At 42.7% G+C, this 12,873-nt stretch overlaps 1 pseudogene; it reads right to left on the reverse strand.

Annotated features, from left to right (window-relative positions):
- Positions 1-10,792: 10,792 nt before the first annotated feature.
- Positions 10,793-12,041, reverse strand: LOC148864784 (protein EXORDIUM-like 2 pseudogene; annotated as a pseudogene).
- Positions 12,042-12,873: the final 832 nt, after the last annotated feature.

Raw genomic sequence — 12,873 nt, forward strand, 5'->3', positions numbered from 1 at the left:
AAGAAGGAAAGGACATGAGGAACAACTGGTTATCGGTTCAACTGTAGAACATGAGACAAATATGATTGAATTCTAGTCACTGCATTGGATAGACCAAGTAGTCATCATCAGTTACAAATTGTAGCGCATTTACAATACATGAAAATGAATTCTTTTTATTAAATTGCACTTAACATATAAATAATGAGAAAACAAACTCAACCTCATCCATTGATGAGAAGGCATCAGCACAAAAGGAGAACATGCGATGCAACAGGTAGCTGAAGATTTATGGGTATGAAGATCAGCAGGGATGGGTAGAGTACAAAATTCTTAGGCCCATTCCAACAGCTTCCACCTCTTATTTATAAACAACTCTTGAATATAAGTATGGGTCAGCTACTTGAATCCAACAGCTATTGCATATTCAAAATAGAATGTGAAGATGAGTATGGATCCGCTACATGAATCCAACAACAATAAACCTTTTTCCTCAAACCACAAACCCAAAAATCTACAATATTAGTGTTAGGGTGCATTTGGTAAATATGTGGCCAAAGACCTTTGATCTCTTGCAAGAACAAAAGACAAAAAGATGACATTTCATATTTGATAAGAAAAATTCAGCAGATTTTTGTGCTTCCAAAGCTAACAATATAGAATTCCTTCAAACATGAATTTCAAAGTGTTCAACAAATCCAAAATAATAATATAGAAAGAGTTAGCAATAATTCCTATAGAAATTACAAAGGTTACATAAATTTTTTACATAAGAAGAGCTTGACCAAGTTTTTGATGACTCAAAAAAAAGAAGCACTATAGTATATCTGCAATCCTCAATATGCCTCCTAATAAAGTGGAAGACATAACAGAAAAATTATTCTTAGTCCAAGAATAAGTGCATGCTATAAATAATTATATCTTAAAGGGCAATAAGATAACAAAATATCTCAAAACAAAGAAATAAAGTACATGAAAATATTAACTGATGACGAACAGGAAATTAGCACATGGTTTGGGAAAACTAAGAAATTGCCTAAAAAAATAACATCAATTGTTTATCACATACTACTTGCAGTGTATACTAAAAAATTGATTACATATTTTAGGATGTCTCTCTGAATTCTTAATGGGGCTCCTATCCATAACTTTATAATGCCAATCCCTCAACACTTTTACACAAACCATGTGCGTTTGATGACATGATAGAATCCGTAGTCAGAAAGAATTTGATGACATGATAGAACCTGTAGTCAGAAAGAATTTGATTACAGCCAGTCTGCCAAGCTCCTCTGCTAGTACAACAAATGGTGCAAGCTCCTCATAACACAAGACTCTAGAAATGAAGAGGCTATCAAGTCCTAGTCCTTCTCCCAAAGTTCAAACTTCAAACTTTTGGATTTATACGATAATTATGAACAAAAGATTAAAAATTATAAAAAAAAAAGTGGTTCAAACTGTTGGACTAGATTAAGTGTGCTTTACCTAAGTATTGTAGGCCAGAAATTGTTTTATGGAATTCTCCATCTTGATTCAATCACAGGGGAAATAACCTCACAGAAGAACGCAATACATTCTAGCAATCCCCAATTAATATTCCAAGTTCTAACCCAGCAGTGTCAGACTGATACAGGTTTTTCTGTCCTCATAAGCCAACTTGAAAGGAAGTTGGCTTCTTCCTTTACCCATGCTGGCATTGTACACAGTAGGGTAGGTCAAAATTTCAATTTGCAAAATTCCAAGAGGTGACGAATTGAATGGTTCATCCCCAGACCACAAGTGTACAGGGTTTCCAGTAATACTAAGTTCCACCTGAACAATTTATGGAGAGGATTGGATATCCTGGAATTGTAAATGACAAAAGTAAATTCCAAAGCCTACTAGAGGGCCATTACTAAAGGGTCGCTCCAACCATCCAGGGTCCTGGGAGGGGTAAATTGGATGTGCACAAAGTAGCCACTTCTAAACTGGAACCTGCATTATCAGACTTCTTGTCCTAAGGTTTTACCATTGCACCAAACAATGATTTCTAATGTTCAAATCCAACTGATGAAAAAGTCAAAAACAACTACCAATCGGGAAAAAAAATAAAGGCAGCAGGAACCATTTTACGAGAAAGTTTATTTGCCGGTTTTCCAATTTCAATAAAGATGATAGTAACATGGGTGAGAATTTGCAAGGATACCTCAGCAGGAACCATTGGTGCATTTACTGCAGTAGCAGCAAGCTCCCTTTTAAAGCTCCAACGGCAGCTTCAGCTATTTCAATTGCCACTCCTTCCTGAACTTCTATGGTGCTAGCACCAAGATGTGGAGTCACGGTTACATTTCCAAGAAGCTGTCGCGGAGGGGGGCGGTGCGAGTGTAGACAGGCGGCGGAATCACCTCCATGATGTTGGGAGAGGTCTCCTACACGTCGGTAAAGGAGGTGGAGATGCCCCGACGAATAGGGAAGGCTGGCAGTGGGAAACAGCGCTTTTGCAGAACCACTGTTTCCAACCGCCCACCCGGACTATCAGGCCGATGGACGATCGGAGGATGTTGAGATGCTTGGTGGGTGAGTGGCAGTAGGAGGGAGTGGGTTTGGTGGTCATTGAACCCCTCCGCACCCACCGAAGTGGCCTTCAAGTGATTCAGCCATTCCTGAGCAACAATCCCGGAGGGTGGGTGTGGGGGTAGACGAATGGCAGAACCACCTCCACAGGGTGGAGAGAGGTTTTCTAGACGTCCATAAAGGAGGTGGAGATGCCCCAGGCCAATGGGGAAGGCCGACAATGGGAAATAGTGCTTTTGTAAAACCACCATTTCAAACCGTCCACCTGGACCGTTGGACGATGGGCAACCGGAAGGTGTTGGGATACTCGGTGGGTGAGTGAAAGTAGGAGGGAGTGGGTGTAGTGGCCATCGAACCCCTCCGCACTTGCCGAAGTGGCCTCCCGGTGATTCTTCCATTTTCGAGAAGTAGTCTCAGAGAGTGGGTGTGGGGGTAGTTAGGTAGCGAAACCACCTCCATGGGGTGGGGAGAGGTTTCCTAGACATCCCAAAGGAGTCGGAGATTCCCCGAGCCAATGGGAAAGGCCGATGTTGGGAAATGGTGCTTTTGCAGAACCATTGTTTTCCACCGTTGGGCCGATGGGTGATCAGAAGGTGTTAGGATGCTCGGTGGGTGAGTGGTAGTAGGAGGGAGTGGGTTTGGTGGCCATCGAACCTTCCGCACCCGCCGAAGCGGCCTCCGGATGATTCTTCCATTTTCGAGTAGTTTCAGAGGGGGTGTGGGGGTAATCGGGCGGTCGAACCACATCCATGGGGTGGAGATGCCCCAGGCGAATGGGGAAGGACAACAGTGGGAAACGGTGCTTTTGCAGAACCACCATTTCCCACTGTTGACCTGGGCCATCGTTTCGATGGGTGATCATAAGGTTTCAGGATGCTCAATGGGTAAGTGGCAGTTGGAGGGAGTGAGTTTGATGGCTATCGAACCCCTTCACACCCACTGGAGCAACCTCCTAGTGATTCTGACATTTTCGATAAGTGGTACCAAAGGGGGTGCGGGGGTAAATAGGCGGCGGAACCACCTCCACGGGGTGGGGAGAGGTCTCATGGATGTATAACATGTATCTGGAATTTTAATTACAGTAGATGTGTACTTTTGATACATACCCCGCACTTTACTTGTGCCAATTGAATTTCCTTAGGTTTATCTATATGTTTACGTGCCACAAATATAGTATAGGCTTACATGTCACACTTGAGGTGGTTTCACCGTCGACCTTCCCCATTGGCTCGGGGCATCTCCACCTACTCTGGAGATGTCCAGGAGACCTCTCCCCACCATGTGGAGGTAGTTCTGCCACCCGTCTACCCCCGTGCACCCCCTCCGGGGCCACTTCTTGAAAATGACAGAATCACCCGAAGGCCACTCCAACAGTTGCGGAGGGCTTCGATGACCACCAAACCCACTCCCTACTATTACCACTCACCTACCGAATAGCCTGACAACTTTCGGTCGCCCATCGGCCCGACAACTCAGGTCAACGATAGAAAACAATTGTTCTGCAAAAGTAGTGTTTCCCACCATTAGCTTCCCCATTGGCCCGAGGCATCTCTGACTCCTCTAGGGATGTTTAGGAGACGTCTACCCACCCCATGGAAGTGGTTTTTACACCCGTCTACCCCAGCACACCCCTCTAGGACTGCTTACTGGAAATGGCAAAATCACCCGAAGGCCACTTCGACGAGTGCGAAGGGGTTCAATGGCCACCAAACCCACTCCCTCTTACTGCCAGTCACACACCAAGCATCCCGACACCTTCTGGTCACCCATCGGCCAGACAACTCGGGTTGATGGTTGGAAATGGTGGTTTTGTAAAAGCACTGTTTCCCACCATGTCCGCCGCCTGTCTATCCCCACACCCCCCTCCGAGACTGCTTCTCGAAAATGGCAGAATTACCTAGTAGTCGCTCCGACACATGTGGAGGGGTTCGATGGCCCCCAAACCCACTCCCTCCTACTACCACTCACCCACCAAGCATCCTAACACCTTCCGGTTGCTCATCGGCCCAACAGCCCAAGCCAACTATGGGAAACGGTGGTTCTGCAAAAACATTGCTTCCCAAAGTTGGCCTAGGGCATCTCTGCCTCCTCTGCGGTCATCTAAGAGATCTCTCCCCACCTTGTGGAGGTGGTTTCACCACCCATCTACCTTCACACCCCCTTTAGGACTGCTTCTCGAAAATGGAAGAATCACTCGGAGGCCGCTCTAGGGGTGCAAAGGGGTTCGGTGGCCACCAAACCCACTCCTTCCTACTACCAATCACCCACCGAGTATCCTGGCACCTTTCGGTCGCCCATTGGCCTGACAACCCAGGTTAACGATGGGAAACAGTGGTTTTGCAAAAGCACCATTTCCCATCGTCAGCCTTCCCCATTGGCCTAGGGGATCTCCGACTCCTTTGCAGATGTCTAGGACACCTTTGCCCACCCCATGGAGGTGGTTGCGTCGCCCGACTACCCCGACACCCCCCTCCGACACTACTTCTCAGAAATGGAAGAATCACTAGGAGGCCGCTTTGGCATGTGCAGAGGGGTTCGATGGCCACCAAACCCACTCCCTCCTACTGCCACTCACCCACTAATCATCCCAACACTTTCTGGTAGCCCATTGGCCCGATGGCTTGGGTCGACGATTGGAAACGATGGTTCTGCAAAAGCACCATTTCCCATTGTTGGCCTTCATTGTTGGCCCGAGGCATCTCCGCGTCCTTTGGGGACGTCTTGGAGACCTCCTCTGGGACTACTCGGAAATGGCAGAATTACTCGATAGCTGCTCCCACGGATGTAAAGGGGTTGGATGGCCACCAAACCCACTACCTCCTAATACCACTCACCCATTGAGCATTCTGACACCTTTCGGTCGCCCATCGTTCCAATGGCCCTGGCCTACGGTGGGAAACGGTGGTTCTTCAAAAGCATCATTTTCCACCGTTGACCTTCCCCATTGGCCCAAGGCATCTCTGACTCTCGCTCCAAGACTACTTCTCAGAAATGGCAAAATCACCCGGTAGCCACTCTGGCTGGTGTAGAGGGGTTGGATGGCCACCAAACCCATTGCCTCCTAATACCACTCACCCACCGAGCATCCCAACACCTTCCAGTCGCCCATCGGCCCAGGTTGACAAGGGAAAACCATTTCCCACCGTTGACCTTCCCCATTGGCCCAAGGCATCTCTACCTCCTTTGGGGACATCTAGGAGACCTCTCCCCACACCGTGGAGGTGGTTCTGCTACCCGTCTACCCCCGCACCCCCTCCGGGTTACTTCTCAAAAATGGCAGAATCACCCGAAGGCCGCTCCGGCAGGTGCGAAGGGGTTCAATGGATACCAAACCCACTCCTTGCTATTGCCACTCACCCATCGAGCATCTCAACACCTTTCAGCGGTTGCCAATCGGCCCGATCATAGGAAACAGTGGTTCTACAAAAGCATCATTTTCCACTATCAGCCTTCCCCGTTGGTTCAGGGCATCTCCGCCTCCTCTAGGGACGTCTAGGAGTCATCTCCCCACCTTGTGGAGGTGGTTCCATCGCCCTCTACCCCTGCCCCTGCCTAGGATCACTTCTCAGAAATGGCTGAATCACCCAAAGGTCACTCCGACAGGTGCAGAAGGGTTCGATGGCCACCAAACCCACTCCCTCCTATTTCCATTCACCCACCTAGCATCCTGACACCTTATGGTCACCTATCGGCCCAATGGCCTAGGCCAACGATGGTTCTATAATAGCACTGTTTTCCATTGTCGACCTTCCCCGTTTGCCTAAGCATCTCTGCCTCCTCTGGGGACATCTAGGGGACCTCTCCCCACATCGTGGAGGTGGTTCCACCACCCGTCTACCCCCACACTCCCTTCTGGGACTACTTCTCGGAAATGGCAGAATCACCCAAAGGTCACTCTAGTGGGTGTAAAGGGATTCGTTGGCCACCAAACCCACTCCCTCCTACTGCCACTCACCCACTGAGCATCCCAACAACTTCCGGTCGCCCATCGGCTTGACAACAAGGGCATAAAGGCAGTTAGTGTCCTTAGCCTCTCAAACATGAAGGAATATGGTTTTAAATAAGGATGAGTATTTCCGTACAAAAGTATGTGATGTATACATGGAGTGGAGTTGAAAATAAATACTGATTTATTAACTAGATTTGACGTGGATTTCAGTTTTCTTACAAGTTAATGACAATTTTGATTTCTTCGATGGAGAGATCGACAAAAGCCCCTATGTTATAATATTTACCAATTTTTTATATAAATTTATATAGTTATAATTAAAATATTTTATATGCATATCTAATGGCTGCATTTGGCCTTAGGCTCCTGTCATTCTACTCGTCAATGGTGGGGCCGTTATTTGCATATCTAATGGCTAGCATTAAGATATAGGTTAATCCTGATTCATTTATATTCATATTCAAATCAAACATCCATTCGATTTATATAGAAAAATCAGGATCTCCTGCTAACAAAATGCACTCCAAACCCCTATGGCCCTACCAAGTACAATCCCTATGATATTATGTTGGTAGGGTGTCAGATTACAAGATTGGCCCAATGATCATTAAGAAAAAACACCTAAAATGAATCAATATAATGAACCTAAGAGCATTTCCTGATCCAATACCACTTATTACGTTAGCAGAGACAACTGAGAAAAAAAAATAGGGAGAAAAAAAAATTTCATTTAATCATTTGACTGTTCCCTGATGAAAAGAGAGAGGTTGAAAAAATCCATTCTTCCCTTCAATTCAAATTCGTGGTTTGGGCAAACCATCCAATACTTGACACGTGTTGGCTCTAGTCAATAAAGAGGTTCGTTAAGTAGGTGCTTTGGGAGAAGATCAGATAAGGCGAGGAATAGGTTCCACAGTAGTCTTATTGTTAATTTTTTTTTTGTTTTATCTATTTACAAGAAGGTTCAAAAGAAGAAGGAATATCTTGAACAATGTTCTTATTCAAAGTAGTTAGTGTCAAAGAATTTTGTGGGAAATTAACTGGATCACGAAAAGGAATAGGCAAAGACACTTCACTGCTGTCATCAGTAATATTTGCAAAAGAAAAAACAATCTCATGAAAAATCACATCTCTTGATGTATAAAACTGATGAGAATCTAAATCATAAACTGTATAAGCCTTTTGACCTGTCATAAATCCTACAAACACACACCTATATGCCCTTGTTTCAAATTTATCCTTATGTGACCTAGTATTAGTAGCATAGCATAAGCACCCAAAGCACTTTAACAAACTATAATCTGGTTTTTTATTATGAAGAAGCTCATAAGGGGTTTTCCAACCTAAGATACTGGTAGGCAACCTATTGATGATATATACAACCATCAAAAGTGAATGACCCCAAAATTTTGTAGGCATATGTGCCTAAAACTTGAGAGCTCTAGCTATCTGTAATAGATGTTTATACTTCTTTTCAACAATACCATTTTGTTGAGGAGTATAAACACAACTCTTTTGTTGTAAAATTCCTAACTGAGACAAAAAATTTTGGCACTCTTGATTAGTAAATTCAGATCCATTATTTGTCCTAATACATTTAACTTGTTTATGAAATTGAGTTTGTATCATTTGAAAGATAGTCTTTAAAATCTGTAACTTTTGATGCTTGTGAGCAAGCGAAAAAGCCCAAGTTTCCCTACTATAATCATCTACCACAGTAAGCATGTAATGTGCCCCAGTGATAGATGCTTGCTAATAAGGTCCCCACAAATCAATGTGTAAAAGATCAAAATAGAATTTGACCTAGTAGTGCTAAGTGGAAAAGGTAACATGTGTTATTTTGATTTGTGACAAACATTACATGGTGAGAGCAGTATTGTATCAATGCCATTTAAGAAAGAAAGATGTTGAAAAGACTAAAAAGAAGCATGACTAAATCTGTTATGCCACAACATTTTTGAATCTTTATTAATATTAACAGAAACATTACAAGGAAGATTGACTTAATTAGAAGCAAAATCAGATGAAGATTTATTCAAGTCAATCTGATTATTACAGGAAACAAGTAATGATGAATTGTGAAATGAAGATTTGTCTAAAATGTACAAGTTCCCAACCACTTTAACAACTACTAATACTGCTTCAGTCTGAAGGTCCTACAATATACATTTGTCAAGATAAAACTCAAATTTAAGTTGAACAGAAAGTTTATTTACTGAAAGTAGGTTATATTTGAAACTAGGAACACAAAGGGCATCAATCAAAGTTAATTTGGGTGTAAGGGATACATCACCTATATGGTTTACAAGTTTAACAGAACCATCTAGTAAGAAAACTGGAGTAATTTGAGTTACTGGTTTTGGTTTATGAATTAATTTGTTATTGATGAACTTGTGATTTGATGCACACGTGTCCACTATCCATGTTCCACAGTCCAAATTATCAAATGAATGCAAAGTAAAATGAAAAGCACAATTAGGATTGTTACCTACAAAGTCACCAATGTGTGCGAAATTTACATGATTGCTGTCAATAATAGCCTTCCCCTTCATCATCTTTGATAGCTCATGCTGAATCATTTATGCCAAAGATAAATTCTGATATGTTGCCTTGCTAACAGCTTGATCCATGTTTGCATCAAAGGATTATCAGCCATATTAGCCACATTTCTTCCTCCTGTCATTTTGTTCCTTTGTTCCTTAAGTTCTTTATACCACTCAGGATATCCATGCAACTTGATGCAGGTATCCTTAGTGTGGCCTCCCATGTTACAATTATCACAGTGCAACTTTTCATACTTCTCATTCTTCTTATCATTATGATTCTTATCAAAATCAGATCTCTTATTATTTCCCCTTCCAGCATTAGATCCTTTTCCCATAGGTGCTCTCACAAACATTGCTGAGTTCTTCACATTCTCAGTCATGGTAACTTGTACCTCTCTGTTTCTCCACTCATAAAATCATAGAGTATGCCTTGTTAACTGAAGGCAAAGGCTCCATCACCAAGATCTGGTTTCTAACATTATCAAATCCATCATTGAGGCCCATTAAAAACTACATTAACCTATTAGAACAAGCTGGATCTGAAACAGTCTTTGCATTGTGGTGTTGACAACAGGCAAGCCAATTCATCCCACAACTTCTTCAGCTTCGTGTAATACTTTGCTACTAATTGATTTCCCTGAGATATAGTGCTTATTTCTCATTGGATCTCATAGATCTGTGATCCATTTGACAATCCAAACCTCTCCTCTAATTCAATCCAAAATTCCCTAGTAGTTGAAGCATAAAGAAACGCTTCTACTATTTCTTTGGAAATAGAGTTCAAGATCCATGATCTAACCATACAGTCCACACAAATCCATTGTTCAAAACTAGGACACTTTTCATTAGGCATAGCACACTTTCCATTGATAAATCCAAGCTTCACCTTAGCTCCTAGAGCTATCTTAATCAATCTACTCCAAGACAAATAGTTATTACCTATCAAAGGAGTTGTAACAAGTTGCATCCCTGGATGATCTGAATTCTGTAGTAGCATTGCATCTCCATTGGTGATGCTCCCTGTTTCTTTGTGCACTATCACATTTCCAGCTTGAGGTGAAACTAAGATCGCAAGTTCTTCAATCTCCTCCATATTCTAGTAAATCTAGGATTGATTTCAACAAGTAAATCTTCAACATGTTATCAAAACGAAAAGAAAAGTAAATCTGGATCAATTTGCTCTGATACCATGTGAAAATCCAAGCATGAAGAAAATTCCAAAAGATAGAGAAAAAAATTCTTTGTATTACTCCAACGAAACTATACAAAGTGCATGACTATTATTTATACAAGAAATGAACCTATACAAAGTTGCCACGTAATGATTCCAGCTCAGCTAACCTACTAACAAACTAACTTGTATAACAGACTAACAACTAACTAATAGCAGTAACAAACTTGATAACTGCTCAAGAATAAATAATATATATTCTACACACTCTCTCTCTATAATTTCTGTAAAGACCGCTGCCGTTGCCGTTGCCACTGTCGCTGCCGATACCGACATGGGTTTCGGTGGAATTGAAAAGCTCCATTGAAGAGGAAGAAAGAGGAAAAAGATGGCAAATTTGACATTTCGTTTCCTTCTGTTACTACTTAATGGCAATGACAATCGGTCAGAAAACATAAAGATACTACAAAACAATAGTTAAACAGTAGATGTACCACGTGTCATTACGCGAAACAGTAGGAATAATTTAAGAGATTTACTCAATAAAATATTATAAATATTACATATAATGTATTTAATGCTATATGCCAAATAGGAATTGAAGTATTTACCAAATAATTATATTCATGACAAGGTTTCCTTTTACATGAGTTGTAATAAACATTTCAACATTTCATGAAATATGATCCTCTCTCTTTCTCTCTCACTCTCAAACACGCCACAAGTCTAAAGTCTAACATGGAGACGGAGCAATAGTAGGTACTAATCAGATCAGATGAGGGTCCAGTAGGAGGATGCGGCTGGGTCCCATAGTGCCGAGAGCAGGAACTTCTCTCCAGCCTGCCCGTGTGCATTAAAGCATCCACCAGTCTTCGGATCAACACGCATCTTGTCGGTGTAGCCCGGGAATGAGCCACTTCCGAACATCGTTGGACATGTTGTGGCGGCCTCGATCTGATGCCTATAACCTTGCAGAAAGTAGCCATTGTGGTAAGGATTTGTGACCAGACCAGCAAGTGCTTGAGCAAAGCTAATGACCATGGCATCAGCACCCACATCTCCGTTTGGTGGCACCATTGGGAATGTGATGGGCCTTAGCACGCTTTTATAGAAGGGCCAAGCGCAATCCTGAGGGCATTCATCCATCGGGTTCCCAACCATCACATACAATTGAGGTGACTGCCCTTTACCCACCGACCCATGGTCTGAGCATTTGCCAGTGCACAGGGTTTGGACTGAAACATCTCTCGCCGTGAAGATGACAGCCACCGTTTACGGTGAAGCTCCCTCGGTTGCTTTTTTTCACAAGACCGAGTATCAAATTAGGAGTTATGGTTTTGCCCAAAGAATATGATCGGTCGATTGCCTGATTCACGATACGCACTCGAATTGGAGCTGGAGAGGGCTTTTTAAGGTCGGCCTCACCCTCATGCTGACGCCTGCCTGCACTTTGATAACTTTCTACCATATTCCACCACGTCGAGACCTGTGGCTTGAGGTTGGGGTTGCATTTGCCAAGCGAGCCGATGAATTTTCAGATGACTGATTGCTGGACGCGACCAACATTGCCGTACCATAAGATGGCGAGGTTCACATCACCCTTGAGGAGAGGACCACCGTGGTGGGTGACAGGACCTTTGGTGATGAACACCAAGTAACCTGGCGAAGGAAGGAGAAGGAGAACAGCGAGAGTGCTGATGAGCACGAGCTTGGTAGAAGACGCCATTCTCGATCTTCTTCTTCCTCGCTGGATGATCACCTTTGCTTCGCTTTATATACGTGGTCGCATTTTCAGCCTCTCGCAACTCAAATAACGATGATTGTGCTCTTTTTGGCGGTTTGGGCATCCAAGAAATTTGTGGAGGACGATTAAGCAGTGGGTCTGTACAAACTTCCCGGTTCCTTATTTCGGATGGTAGATTGGCAATTCAAATGGCCACCGATCGATGATTGCTCATAACGGTTCTGATTCTTCTGTCTTCCTTGTATTATTAGAACTTTTGAATTATAATAGGGGTTCTACTATGATATGGTAAAAATATGATATCCGAAAAACAATTGATCAATAAATCAGAATCATAAACGTGAAGGATAGGGAACATGCTGTTATTTATCAAAATTTATGGGTAGATTTTGATTGATCAAAACTCTTTCCCTATCATATCTTTTCTGTATTATAGATTTTTCCTTATAATTTATAACTTTTCATCGATTACCATTGTGTTAGAATCTTTTCATCCGTTTGCTAACTAGTACTTATGTTGCGTTTGAGGAAGCGGCTTTTTTAATAAAAGCAACTTTTAGCGTTTGGTTACATTCAAATACCTGCCCTTCCAATAAGAGAGACCACTAACTTGCAGACTAACAAAGCTCAAAACCAATTACCACACATGGCCAATTCTACTTTTTATTTTCTCTTACTGCTTTCAATCCAATCCTAAAACAAGCAGAAAATGCAAATCAATTAATCACTACTAAGGAATCATGACATCTAAACTGTAATTGCAACTATCCAAGACTGCAATTGAGAGATTGAGAAAACTAGAGCCTCTACAAGAACCAAACCTCCACACTGAGAAACATCCTCTACAAGAAGTAGAGACTACCTCCACACTGAGAAACGCACAACCTGTACAAGAACCAATCTATCCTTGATCAGGTTAGTTGGTTTCCTA

This window comes from Nelumbo lutea, chromosome 3 (genome assembly GCF_056320005.1).
Source record: "Nelumbo lutea isolate HS-2025 chromosome 3, American lotus-T2T, whole genome shotgun sequence".
In the NCBI taxonomy this organism is placed as follows: domain Eukaryota; kingdom Viridiplantae; phylum Streptophyta; class Magnoliopsida; order Proteales; family Nelumbonaceae; genus Nelumbo; species Nelumbo lutea.